A 7,687-nucleotide genomic window follows, 5' to 3' on the forward strand; every position below is an offset into this window, starting at 1 on the left:
TGCTCCTATGCCACCTCTGTGTAATCCTGTGAAACCCCTTCAGCTTAAAGATGCTGCAGAACAAGAAGCTGCATCACAGAGTCAGTATCAAAGAGGAATTAGCGCCTGGAATTTTGATATTGATGATTTGAAAGCGCAAGCATCTCTAGTGCATGATGATGATGATGATATTCACGAGTGCAAAGATGATGATCGAAGCATGAAATCAAGCCTTGGTGAAAAAAGCTCACTGTATTAGCTCCTCCTATTGTAGTTTCCAAAATGATCCATATATGAGCTGGGGCATAATTTCGGCCTAGTTATTCTGTTAGCTTCTATTTTCTGGGTGTTTCCCCTCTTGTAAATATTGTAGCAGGAAACCTGCTTCCTTCAAATATTGAAATTTTATTTCAATTACCCCAAAAAAAAATAGCCGCAGCTTACTGCAAATTAATTATAGGACTGCCAAAACTTGTGATAGCTGATCATACAGGTGTAGTACTATTAGAGCATTTGGAGATTCTTGCAGTTGATGTGCGGCCAAAAGAGAGCAGCCATTGTTTATTTGAAGGCACCAAAGACTAGTATTTCATTTAAGTAATAATTTATTATATATTATATTTGCAATTGGAAGCAACCGAAACACTAAAGAAAATAAAAAATAGAAAAGGACGAAAGTCCTCGAGAAATCATTCATGTGAACACTATTGCTTGAAAAGATGCTAATTGACCGATGAAATAATATATTATTATCAGTACTATATAAAAACACGAAATCATACGTGTATATATATATATATAATATTTTTAAAAAAAAGCAGATAAATTATTTTCATTTGAATATGACATTTACAAAAATCTAAGGTGCAGCAAGATCGAATAAGAGAGACATAAAACCCTATTCTTTAATTGGGTTGTGGATACAAAACTTAAAGTAACTCGTTTACTTGGCTTGCGAACAAGCAGCAAAAACGTAGGCAATCTGAAGTCACCCACCACAATCGGCAATGCCACACACCTATACACAGTGACACAAACAATGAAGAACAAAAATTGTGCATTTTTTTTTACAAATAAGTCTATTTTATTAAAACAAAGTAACTTACAAAGCTTCAATCTTGAGACACAAAACATAACTCACCAGAAATAACACCTAAGATAACAATAAAAAATTATACATATAAATAAGCTCATTATATTACAACTAACAAATAAAATATGCGTTGGCGCACCCTCCCTAAAAAACCTGTAGCATTTAAGGACAGAGTTAACAAACTTTTATTAAGGAGTCAAAGAATAAGAGAAATAAAGATAAAAAATTTTTAAAACTAATATATTGAACTTAATCATTAACAATCAAAAGATTCATAATAAACAATAATTATATATAACATGTAAATAAAAAAATAAAAAGAAAAGACTTATAATAGTCCTTTAAGAAAATTTTGTTCAAGGATGGCAATGTTTTTTTTTATATAAACAATTATATTATCTACAAGAAACTCATCATCTATTTTGTTCTGGAGTCTTATCTTTCTCAATATGGATGATTAAAACATTAATACAATTAACATCCAATATTCTTATTTTGTTCTATTTAAACTTAAAATACTAAATATTAAACTATAATGCATAAAATATAAATAATTAAATATGATATATAGAATTAATAATTTCCTCTTATCTAATCAGAATTGTTTTGAATTATATATTATGTTTCCTTTAATAGAACAAAAGTCAGATTTTTAATTGATTTGTCTTTCTCAAGTTATATTTAATTTGTGCTTCTAAAGTTATTCAATAATTTTTTTTGTTTCTCTTTCTTTTATAGTTTTTCCAGTTGAAATTGGTCTTTGTAGTTGTTTATTAGATATAGATTGTGTTTGTTATGATATTTTTATCTTATTTTTATATTCTTTGATTTATGTAATGTTTTTTCAGTTCTGAAAAATAGTTCATTATAGTAAAATGATTCGGGCATGTTAAATATAAAAATGTTAAATGTTAGACCTATTAATTAGTATTGATTAATTTAAGTTTTTGTAATTGATTTCTTTTCTATTTTTTTGTTTTGCAAGACACTTGATAAAGAAATCTTTTATTTAGGTGAAGTTAAATTTGCCATCCGGTTTTGTTTAGGGTTATTTATTGAAACTTATATGTGTTTCATGCTAATTATTTGTTGTGTTTGTAGAACATTATTTTGCTTACAAAAATAAGTTGATTAGGTTGAGCAGATATTTGACTAACTTGAATCTAATAGTAGTAGTTCATCTTGGCATTGACTACAAAGTGCAAAACTATTTCTCTCTTTTTACTGATTTATTAAGTCATCCTTGAAGATTTAATATCACATATTTCATCTGGATGTTTTAGTTTCTATGCCTTTAGTGTTTAGTCATATGTAGCATCACTTCATGGTGAAGATTCCATTAATTCACCACAACTGATATTTCTTTTCATGCTATTCTATTTTAATTGTAGAAAAAGGATTTTGAGTTTAATGGAATACAAGAGTTATAAGTTTGCATAAATGTATCTAGTATTAAATTCAATTTGTAGTTACTGATTGTGTCTTATTTGTGTTTAGTGCTTTGCTTTATTGTTTAATGAAATTTGTTTTGTTTTGGTTTTTTATTTGTATTTTATACATTTACTCATGAGTTTTAGAACTGTACTGACATGGTTTCTCTTATTGATTTCTTTTGTCATTTTCTTTTTGTTTTGCAGAGGTGTTGTATTTATTGTTGAGTACTACACTTAGGATATGTTTTACAGAATATTATAAATTTAAATCTAACTAGCTTTAGATAATTGGATTTAATGGTTTTTGATTTGCTAAGTTCTATTCAGTTTTTTTGTGAAATAATAGTATGCATTTGTTATGTCAAATCAATCCCCCAAGTCAAATGCTGCTATATTGATATTCCCATGATATACTCTTTGTTTATCCATGATTTAGCCTTTGTTGATCATTTTTCAAGCTATGTATGGTTCAACTCGACACCTAGAGTGTTGTCGACTGTTCTTGATTGGTTTTGTTTTGATTTGTTGAAGTTTAATCAGTTTTTTGTTTTCTTTATTTATTGATTCAGTTTTTCTAAAAACTTCTTTGATGTATCTTTTTGTTAATTTAATGGCTATTTTCTTATAATAAAAAGCATCTTTAGTTATGGTTATTTTTAATTTATCTTATGTTTAATGGCTTTGTCATTTTCTCTTAATTTTTTGATTAAATTGACTGCTCTAAGCTGTATGAAATATGTTGTTAGGCATCAATGATAGTTACAGAATGTTAAAAATCAATTATTGATTATAAATGTTTTAGATTACAATTAACTGTTTTTTTCATTGATAATGCAAAACGGAAACTTTATGCTGCATGTGTATGCGTAAGTGATTTTAACTACAGCAATTTGCATCATTTGTTACCCATAAAAAATTTTCAAAATAAAAAAAGTATAAAAATGAGTATTCAAACAAGTTTGTTAAGTGTTTTACTTATTCAATCATATGAAATCCCATATATAAGCTATAGATTAACAAGAATAGTGAGGTATTTGAATGGTGACTTTTATTTACTGATAATTGCATTTAATTTTATATTTCAATACCTCACAAGCATTTTGTACATTACATAGTCAAGGCTTATCAGGCTCCCACAGACCTAATATGACAACTGGAAAGATAGTTGTATTCTTGATTGGAGGTTTTAATCTATGGTTTATGTATGTTGGATTAGCAAAAATGTAAAGCCTACTAATTGAACTTTAGTTAAAAATGAAAGATATTTTATTTCCCTTTGATTTCTAGGAATGAAGCAGATTGTTATCCATTCTTTGAATTTTAAATGTTGTTTAATTCCTGATCTTTTCTCTGGATATGTCTGTGATTGGATATGGCTTTGGTCTTGATTTATATTTGCTTTATAATCATCATTTTAATTCAAAATTTCAAATATTTGTCATCCAAAAGCTCGTTGAAACTAAGATTACATAAGTATTTATAACTAAACGAAAACCTTAATAAAATGTAAAATATAGAATATAACCCTAACACCCAAATATTTGAAAATTAAATACAATATTAATTAATATAGTCTAAAACTAGCCTAAATATATGTAGAAATTGAAATCAAACTCTTTAATTTTAAAATAAAACTAACTTACTTCTGTGCTTCATAAACCTGGCTTGACAATGGAAATGTACTTGAACAAAATTTTTAAAATTTTAACATCTTCAAAAGAGAAATGTTTGTACTTAAAATACAAAATATGGAAATGTATATTGAATGTAAATTCAAATGGATTTGTAATTCAACCTTAATTGTTTAGCTTATCAAAGTTTTCAATCATGCTGCTATTAAGAAGTTCAATTTTTAATTCAGATCTTTTCTTTGGCTTCTCAATTTTTTTGACCATTGCTTTTGTCCTCTCATTTTCTCAAGAGATCCCTACAAAGGTTATATTGATTTTGTTGTCAATGTCACAGTGCTTATATTCATTATTGTTTTGTGTTTTCATATTTCATTCTTTGTTGTGCTGGCACAAGTTCCAACTTCCAGCTTTTGTTTCCATACCTTTTAGGAATAGCAATTTTATCTTCTTTTTAAGTTTGTTGCAAACAAAATATATACAATAGAATAAAATTATTTAAAGTTAAAAAATTTACCAACATAAAAAAAAAAAAAGTAATTATTACTCATTCTAATAGATTTGACGAACCTAACCTACCAGAAGTAAATCATTTAACAAATAAATAATACTTTTGATGTTATATTGTCATTAACATCGTACATAAATATACTAGTAATATGTTTTTGACAATTTATTAAGTTTAGTAACGGGTTCTGCTATCAATGGTGGTCCTTTTCTTGTTGGAAAATTTTGTTTTCGTTGTTAAGGGAAGAATTTGTTGACAAACAAAGGCACACGAAAAATCAATCTAATACTTGCAAAAAGATTCTCTATTTTAAAATCAGAAAATCTACAGACCAACCATAGTTCATATAGATTCTTTATCTTTCACAGTTCACGGGTCGACCTCTTCCTCCTTTAGTAGCAAAAACAATTTATTGCGATCGAAATTGGGGCTGTTCCTTGACAACACAACTATTGTTAAAACAATACAATTAGAAGAAAATGCACTATTAAAAAAAATAAATTTTATAACTGTTAATGTACTGATTGTCATAATTATTGATATAAAATTTGTTTTATGCATAATAAATTCTCAAATCTTATTGAAAGTAATTGTTTAGCAAATCAAATTTATACTTAACAAAGGCTATTTTGTTACTAACTTGCTTTTATATTTTTGGGTATCGTATTTTGGAAAAGGAAAATGATGATTAAAGTTAGTAAATAACTTAAACCTAAAGAAAGATTAACGATTATTTTTACCATTAAAACAAGTGTGAACTTCAAAACATAGGCCCTTTAACCTCTGTTTAGATTTAGTATATTAGATGAATAGATTGATATGAAGTTAATATCAACATTATCTCGGTTCATAAAAGTGGTTGCTGTTTATCTATGGCTCTTAGGTTGAGTCAACTATCTCTTTTATTCTTTACTAGATTTTTGCTTCTATTGATTGAGTTTTATGTCTTTTTCAAATATGAGAAATTTGCCAATATAAAAGTTGTTCTGAAATTTATTCAATGCGTATTATCTATAGCTGTCCTTTAAAGTAGTTAAGAACTCATGATTCTATCTATTTTTTTCCCAATGTTTTGGTTTTATTATTGGTAAATTTTTATCCATTAATCTCTATGCCCAGCTATGAGTCAAATTGACTACATTTGGATTATTGTTGTTAGAGTTTGCTATTTTTTGTTGTTGTTCTTCTTTCATATTCTTTGCATCAGTTTATATTTTATGTTTCTATTGTTTCTTTTCAATGCTTTCTGTATTTTCTTCTTTGAACAACTGTTACTTATGTTGAGGATATTTTTGAGCCTACGAATCTCAATGGTCATGTAGATCGGAAAAAAGGAGTATTCACATGAAAATATTTAATCATTATTACATCTTAATTTGTCATTTTCCTATTAAAATCTATATTTACTACATATATTTTTTTTTATTTAAGAATAGAATCAATAATTTGATCAACCTTACACAGCTAAATGTTGCCTTCGAAGATTATGAAATTTTTATTAAGAGTTCTTTTTATTCTTATTTTGTAAATTTTATATTATTCAAATCTGATGTTTAAACTGTCTTCATGTGCTTCTTCTTTGCAAGTATAAAATACTAAGTAATGTTTCTACAATGCTTCTTTTAATGCTAATGAAGGCTATACTATTTTGTTTCTATATAAATGCATTTGCATTATTCCTTGTAACTAATCAATGAATTAATCTCCATATAATTGTTTATTAATAGAATTCTTGGGATATTTTTAGAAGAGGTAGTTAATCACCTTTTTTTGTCTCAAAATGTCTCATTGAAATGGTTAGACAATTGGTCAAGCTGTTAAATAAATACTTATTCATTTTATTGTGTTTAATCAAATATTTTTATTTTTATTTTAAATCAAATAAGCATTTATGATTAATCATCGACTTAATTAAAATATCATTTATCATTTTATACTATATGATACTGATGTGACATACTGATATATTACAATAAATGATGACGTGGTTTACTAATGTGATATGATTAACATGATATTATGACCATTTTAACCTTTCACATCAATACCATATGAGTATAAAATGATAAGTGATAATTTAAACTAATGACAATTAATTAACCATTAATAAAGATTTATTCGATCTAAAATAAAAGTAAAAAAATTTGATTGAACAAAATAGAAGAATAAAAAGTTGTTTGAATTTTCTTAAATATTTCCTGAGTTTAATTTTAAAGTTTTATATCAAAATTAATCTACCACTTATAATATCATGATTTATCCTTAAATAAAATAATATTCTATTATGTACAATTAAATGTGCTCAAATATCTAATACAAAATTGAAATGATCTTTCTTTTTATTTCTTAATGGCTTCTTATAAGTTTTTTAGAAAATCTCTATAAATAAATATCTTGTATTTAGTGGTTAGAAAATTAGTATATTAATATACCAAAACTAAAAAACTACATTTAACTTATTAACTCATTTTCGTAGTGACGCATTTTATTTATTTTCTAATTAATATTGACATCCTTATTAAAGTAAATTGATAATTTGGTTATTAAATTAAATATTGACTAAGTTTTATCTAATTTTTATTAACCTTGAATTAATAAAATTAAATTTAAAATTAATATAAACAAATGTCAGAGTCCTACTTAAACTGATGTAATAAACACAAATTAAGTCACAAAAATCCATCTATCTCAAAGGATGTCGTGGCTGTCAAGTGTTTACATCTTAATCAAATAATACAAGTACGGTTTGATAAAAGTCATTGCATTGGTTGAACTCTTTTTTTTATTTATTTATTTAAAAAATTATTTAAATATATAAAAGTTTTATTAATTAATGTCAAATTTTTAATTCTTTATAATAGCAAGGATACACGATCAAGACAACTTCACCAACTCAAACTGTAAAAACAGACAAAGCCAGTCCTTGAAGGACTATTCTATTACTCTCATCGCTCTTTCTTAAACACCAAAAGCCATCCTTGAAGGACTATTGTATCTCTCGCGATTGCCTGGTTTTCCGATGGGGAGAATGGAAGGGACTCGGAGT

Source organism: Theobroma umbraticum, unplaced genomic scaffold, assembly GCF_002168275.2.
Source record: "Theobroma umbraticum cultivar Fairchild unplaced genomic scaffold, ASM216827v3 scaffold_67.0, whole genome shotgun sequence".
NCBI lineage: Eukaryota > Viridiplantae > Streptophyta > Magnoliopsida > Malvales > Malvaceae > Theobroma > Theobroma umbraticum.